The following is a 7,974-nucleotide window of genomic DNA, read 5'->3' as shown; positions in this document are numbered from 1 at the left end:
CAGCGGCGGCGCGAGGGCGGGGCGATCTGCGGCGGCGGGGATGGGGCTCCTCTGGCAGGACATCGGCGCGATGGCGGGGAGAGGGCATCGACTCCTAGGCGACGCGGTGAGGGAGGTGGGGCACGGGTGGCTCGGGCCCGGGGCGAGCTCCTTCGGGCGGCGACGGTTCTGACCTGGAGAGAGAGAGAGAGAGAGAGAGAGAGAGAGAGAGAGAGAGAGAGAGGGGGAGGTCAGAGGAACCTGACAAGAGGGCTCCACCCAGGTCAAAACCGTCGTTGATTAGTTGCCACATCAGCATCGGGTGGAGAAAAACCAGTCAGGGGGTGTTTTGTCCGGTTTAGGTTTGTTTGGGGATAAAAGAAGTCAAAAAATAAATTAGGGGTAAAGTGAACCACCCATTTTATTCATGATAGTAAAATGAATTTTTTTCGCAATGTAACTGTATGGATTTTTGTTAAATTGATAGGTGGAAATTTGGAATTATATGAGCACATTTTTGTGTAATTTGCTTAATTTATATGTACATCATTTATAATTAGGAATTTAGGATTCATATGTAGGGTGGCTAGCTGAACGTGCGAGACGACCCGTTAGGAGCTTTTCCCTGCGAAAAAGGTAATAATTGAGGGTGATTTAGCAAACAAAAAACGCCACAAGCTTGGTCTACACCGTCCGGTCACTGACAATGGGCCTCATGCCATCCTGTCATATGTCTCGTCAGCATTGTATGCGTATTCAAACGAGTTTTGCATCGTATTTGCACGCTCGAGTCAAGTTGTAACATCAGTTTAATGTATGCCGCAAGTTTAGGCACTAAAGTGACCTATCTCGCCAAGTTTCAGCACCGGTGGTGTAATTGACTCTTTATTTATGGCACAAAGTTGTTTTGTCCGTTGTAACCAGACCAAATCCAAAAAAGGTATAGATCGCTATGGCAAGATTTATAAGCATAACTGAATTAGGTTTTGCAAAATGTACAGTGCATTTCTTTCTAGCTTCGTTTTCTTCTTGATGCTTGTGAAATTTAAGTCATGTGAATTAACTATAGAGTTTCTTCTCGGCTCACGATGGGTGCGCGTCCACTGGGATGGTACTTTGGAGTGAGAGTGGTAAGTTGATCTTCGCTGCCTACAGATACATCTTTAACTGTAATGATGCCTTAAAAGCAGAGATCCATGCGTTGATGCAAGGTGTGGCCTTGGCTATTCAGCACTCGGACAAGTCTATCATTGTCCAATCAGATTCTATAAATGCCCTGGCCATTTTTGGAGGAAACACTTTGGTCAGATTGGCCTACGATCACTTAGATACTGGGATTAAAGCTCTTATGATTAATCAAGAGTTTGTTCCACTTAAGATTACTAGAGATCAAAATAGGGTAGCATATCAACTCACTTTTTATAGCCGTACCGAGGCTTGTACTGCGGTATGGTTGAATTCGACTCCTCTGTGTTGTGAGGATTTGGTGGCTCGAGATTGTAACCCTATCATTATGAAATGAAACTCTTTTTTACCCCGCAAAAAAACTATAGACCAAAACTCTTCACATTAAAGACCAAATTCCACTGCTTATCCACAACAACCAGACGGGAGGTATTTACGCAAAACCACCACATTTGAGGATGGGATAATAACTTCAAGCATTTACAGTGGCATCTAACTAATTTGCTCCCTCAAACATCCGCGGATACGCCCGAACACATCCGTTTTGACCCCTCATTTTTCCTGCAAAATAACAACACCCCTACTTTGAACCTCCACTTTTGTTTCTACATGCGAACATCGAATACTCTGTGTGCGACACTGTCGGGGCAAGTTGAGAGCACACACAACAGCAACATCACCTCAAGAAGACATTGCAGATCACACGGTCAGCCAGCCAGCGCGGCCGCAACCACGCGGCGGCGGCCAGCCATCCAGTGCACTCAGCGGCTCGCCATCCCGTCGGAAGCACATAGAGCAGCGGCGACCAGCGGCTCGCTAGCTAGCATGCAAGCACAACGGCCATCACGCATGCTTGCTCCGAGGCGGCCCAGGCGTGGCAGTCATGTCGTGCTGCAGGCACAGGAGCCTACGACGACTGAACTGCGGCTGGGGCACCAGCATGCACGACGACTAGCACGGGGCAGCTGCATAGCGGCCCAGCCTATGCGAACCCCAGCGCGACACAGCTTTTTTGAATTTGATCAAGTAATATATTTTTTTTGAATTCAAAAAAATGTTCACCACACATAAAAATATATTTATACAATATGTTCTTGCAACTTTTCAATAGACTCGAGGCAGATCAGGAGCAGGGCCTACGCAACATCCTCAAGAAAAAGCTCCTTGGCTTATGCTTGTTAGAGCGCACATTTGCGAGGCAGTGACCCCGGATACTCCAACTTAAAGAAGGGGAAGCCAATACGACCTTGTTCCACCGCCAGGCAAGCCACAGGCAAAGGAAGAACGTGGTCCTTTCCATCACCTCAGAGGGGAAGGTGCGCACGGGACAGGAAAGTATTGCAATGTGATGGACGCGTACTACACGAAGCTACTTGGATCGGCCACCGAACGGACACAAGCCCTAAACATGGAGCTGCTCCAGCTGCCAGTTCGAGACTTGGCACACCTGGAGGAGCCGTTCTCAGAGCAAGAGGTGGAACGGGTGATCAAGAGTATGCCCCTAGATAAGGCGCTAGGGCCGGACGGATTCACAGGGCGTTTCTACGCTGTCTATCGGTATATCATCAGGGAGGATTTCATGAGGCCCTGCATGAGTTCCATGGTGGAGATATACGTGGGCTACATGCAATAAACAGGTCCACGGTCACGTTGCTACCAAAGAAACCTGGGGCGGTGGACATTCGCGATTTCAGACCGGTAAGCCTCAACCATGGTGCAATCAAGATCTTTGACAAGATCCTTGCCACGTGGCTTGCTGATGATCTCCCACATCTGGTCAGCAACCACCAAATTGCTTTTGTCCGGGGCCGCACTCTACACAACAACTTCATGCTCGTTCAAGGCACGACATGCAGACTACATGCACTAAAGGACCCAACGGTCCTCTTCAAATTGGACATCTCGAAGGCTTTCTATACTGTTCAATAGCCGTTTTTGGTGGAGGTACTTTTGATGCTGGGTTTTGGACCAAAATGGCTCTCCTGGATCTGTGGACTATTGGCAACCTCGATTACCAGAATCGTCGTCAACAAAATAGCAGGGGACACGATCTTCAATTGCCAGGGCCTGAGACAAGGCATCCCTCTCTCCCCATGCTATTCATTCTCTACATGGAACCACTGTATCACCTGTTCGAGTGTGCGGCCACGACCGGACTCCTCACCCCACTGGCCAGGACAGGGCTGCAGCAGCGAGTATCCATGTACGCCGACGACATCAAGGTATTCTTAAAACCAACAGAGAGGGACCTGAGGGCCTGCGTCGCCGTGCTGGACCTGTTTGGTCACACGTCAGGCCTACAGATAAACCTACAGAAAAGCTCAGCCCTGCCAATTCGGTGCACGCAGGATCATATGCAGCTGGTGACTGGGCTGCTGGGCTGTACATGTGGCGTTTTCCCTTGCCGGTACCTTAGACTCCCGCTTTCGTTAAGGAAGCAAAAAACTGCGCAGTTTTGGGAGTTGGTCGACCAAATGGCGGCGCGCCTGCCTACCTGGAAGGTCGCGACTCTGCCCAAGAGCAGCCGCCTGTTTCTGGTCCAATCAGTTCTGAGCACTATCCCGGTGCACTCTATGCTCTCTATGGGATTGCCGCCAAAGACTATCTAGGCGATGATCAAAATCTGCCGAAGGAAGATGCTGGTGGCGGCAAATGTGTTGTGGCATGGGAATCGCTGAGTCGGCCGAAGTGGGTAGGAGGGCTTGGAGTGCTCAATCTAAGGTGGATGAATGTTGCTCTACAGACTAAGTGGCTATGGCTACAGCGAGTGGATCAGTCCAGGCCATGGGTGGAATTCAAGTTAAACATCCCCGAGGAGGCTAGGTGGATCTTTTGGGCGGTTGCGAGGATGGTGATCGGCGATGGACGCACCACTCTCTTCTGGGAGGACCGATGGGTGTGCGGCTACCGCATATAGGAGCTCGCTCCATCTGTGTATGAGAGAATACCCAAACGAACGAAGCAATCACGAACTGTTGTTGGGGCCCTAGCGGAGGCCACTTGGGCCCGGGACATCGGGCCTGACATGGACGGAAACGCGCTGACCCAGACTAGACGACCACACACCAAATTGACATGGTCATGGGAGAAGGACAGGGCTTTCTCGGCGTGCTCGGCCTATTGGCCGAAATTCGCAACACTTCAGGCTTCTCCCACGACAGGCCTATGGTCATCGCATGCACCCCTATGATGTCGCTTCTTTGCATGGTTGGCCCTTCGAGATCGGGTGTGTACCTCGGATAGACTCGCGAGGAGGGGTCTTCCACACCATGCCCACTGCCCGTTTTGTGATCAAGGTGATGAAAACATCAACCACCTATTGATCCAATGCGTGTTCGCTAGAGAGGTCTGGGCCAGGATATGCCAGTCTTGGACTATGAGGCCTGCATTAGCCGGAAGACACGCCAAATCTCTACGTGCACTACACCTCTTGGTCATGTGAGAGTTGTGGAAACATAGGAATTCTATAGTGTTCGAGGGGATGACACCGGACGTGCAGGTACTCCTACGGAAAATAGCCTTTGAGTGCGAGGTGTGGACGAAGGCCGGGATCATCCATAGTGATTTCGAGCCCTTGGCGGCCGGGATAGGAGTGTGGGCAGCTAGTGAGTAGTCCATGTATTTTTCGGGTGGAGTGTGTTTACTTCTGTAAAATGCGTATGTAAACCATGGATGGGGCTTCTTTCCCCCTCTCTTCTTCAATATATGATACGTACACTCGTACGTATTCAAGAAAAAAACTTTCAAAAATGTGGATAGCATTCAAAATAAAATAATTTTCACATTTTAAAAATATGCATGCAATGAAAAAAATGTTATTTACATTTATAAAAAGTGTTTATACACTGTAAAAAGCATTCGTGTAATTTAAAAAATATTTCTTACCATTCAAAGAAGTGGTCGTCACATTTCAAAAATAATGTTCACGTATTTCACAAAATATGTTCCTAAATAATTTTTTAAAATGTATACAATGTAACAAAATGTTCATGTAATTTTAAAACTTGCTTCATACCATTTGAAATTTTTATAACTATTTGATTTGGACATAAAAAAACTTAATTGTGCCTTTTCATATTATTGGTGACGGTATAACAAAGGCACAAATGTTTCAACTATGAAAAAGATTTTCTAACTTTGGAATGCGCAAAAGATTTAAAAGTGAAATATTCTGGACAAGGAAATATTTCCATATGTTGGAGAGGATAATTTTCATGGTGACAAATTATGAGTAATGAAACTCTAGAATCTTTGAATGGTGTACATATTCCTGATGTGAAAATATGCACATTTTATTAGAGGTGGCTAAACTGAGCTCGAACTCGTGTGATCTCAGATGAACAGCAAAATAATAGAACAAAATAACAAATCTGATTTTTTGTACCAAACATTGACAAAAAATTTGACCATTGATTTTTTTCTGGCCATGTTTTCCATGAATGTCATTCCATAATGACACTTTGAAAGCAAATAAAACATTTGTCAATGTTTGATGCAAATGAAAATTCTGATTTTTTTTATTTTACTGTCCACTTGAGCTCATGTGTGCTCGAGCTTAGAAAAGCAATTTCACATTTTATTTTGTTTCTCTGAGAACAATTACTATTGCTCCAACACAATACATAAGGTGTAAAGGTCAAATTTCCATATTAAGTTAATCATTTGTCTTCTCTTTAATGCTCTCAATAATATCTCATCGAATGATCATCCACCATCCATCGCATGTGAATGAAATGTTGTATTTTTAAGCAACGCATTTAATTTTTTGCAACATGGTGTTATACAAACCTAAAAAGTTAATCTGGGTGGCTAGGATGGCATGTATGAATACCTTTGTAGGATCAGCAACTTTATAACACAACATATCTCCGTGTAAAAACAACATATCATTCAACATGTGCACTGAGAGGAAGTCAAGTTTTGTTAAAGTTTAACTGTGACATAAATAATTGTATAAATTCCATGGGTGATAGATTTGAATTATTACATAATAAAAACATTTAAAATAGTCTTAGTAGGGACACATTTTGTTTCTAATTCAAATCGGTGTTGGTACAATACGAAGGGGCACGACCTTCGTAAGTGATAGGCCAAACTTTTCTTCCATATCAATCCCATCCCTTTCAAGCTCAACATGGAGACTCCACTTAAATTGATTTAACAACGAAGCGAAGACCAAATGCACCATCCTAATATCCAATGGCATTCCAAGGCAGATCCGACGTCCGGCACCAAATGGAAGGAGCTCAAAATTGGCACCCTTAAAATCAACTGCTGAACCCAGGAACCTCTCTGGCATGAACTTCTCAGGTTCAGTCCATACATCATTATCTCGACCTATCGCCCATATGTTTATGAACACACGTGAATCTTTAGGTATTGTGTAACTTGCTATTTGCAATGTTCTCTCGGGTTTGCGTGGCAACAAGATCGGGCCAGGAGGATGAAGTCTAAAAGTCTCTTTTATAACAGCTTGGAGATAGGGCAACCAAACAATATCATCTTTGTCAATGTTTATTTTGGGTCCAATAACTTCTGCAAGCTCGTTGCAAGCTCTAGACATTGATGATGGGTTTTGGAGAAGCTCCGTCATTGCCCATTCCACCGTGCTAGAGCTTGTGTCACTACCAGCAGAGAACAAATCCTAACATGCAAATATAATGTCACGTCAATAGTCTAGTCAATATAGCTATTTAGATACACTAAACAAGCACAACATAGAGAGTACAAATGATTGTTTTTTTATAGAAGAACTCAAGTTCTCTTTGAACTACACATAGAGGTACTGTTTGGATGAACTATATAAGAAACAATTCATTGATTTGTGTTATAAGATTTTATATTCATTTCATTGCAGTATAGTAAAAAATACAACAAACCTGGTTTGAAACAAAGGAAAAACATAGGAATTCTTGTTTTAAATGATTTAGTTCTTATATAGAGGAAAATTCCAGTGTACTCCTTGTAACACATGAGTAGCCTACCATGCATGATTCTTGTAAAAAAATACGTGTGACTATTCTGTCTGAATTTTAGAGGCATAAACATGATTACATGAGTATCCAAATGGTACTTGTGATGTTATCATTGTTAGTGTTCCTATAGCATCAATAGAGTGGATAGTAGTACTGCAAAATTTCACCAAAATGTTGTCCATACATAGGGAAATAACGAAAAGTCTGATACTCTCTCTGATCCATATTACTTTTCGTCCAAACAGATGTATCTAGCACTGAAATACATCTAAATACATCTATTTAAGCGACAAGTAATATGGATCCTACGATCTATATACTATCAAACTCTTATGTTTATTTCTGAAGGAAATATGCCCTAGAGGCAATAATAAAGTTATTATTTATTTCCTTATAATCATGATAAATGTTTATTATTCATGCTAGAATTGTATTTTCCGGAAACATAATACATGTGTGAATACATAGACAAACAGAGTGTCACTAGTATGCCTCTACTTGACTAGCTCGTTAATCAAAGATGGTTATGTTTCCTAACCATGAACAATGAGTTGTTATTTGATTAACGAGGTCACATCATTAGTAGAATGATCTGATTGACATGACCCATTCCATTAGCTTAGCACCTGATCGTTTAGTATGTTGCTATTGCTTTCTTCATGACTTATACATGTTCCTACGACTATGAGATTATGCAACTCCCGTTTACCGGAGGAACACTTTGGGTACTACAAAACGTCACAACGTAAATGGGTGATTATAAAGGAGTACTACAGGTGTCTCCAATGGTCGATGTTGGGTTGGCGTATTTCGAGATTAGGATTTGTCACTCCGA

Source organism: Triticum dicoccoides, chromosome 2A, assembly GCF_002162155.2.
Source record: "Triticum dicoccoides isolate Atlit2015 ecotype Zavitan chromosome 2A, WEW_v2.0, whole genome shotgun sequence".
NCBI classification, from domain to species: domain Eukaryota; kingdom Viridiplantae; phylum Streptophyta; class Magnoliopsida; order Poales; family Poaceae; genus Triticum; species Triticum dicoccoides.
This window is presented reverse-complemented; position numbering follows the sequence as displayed.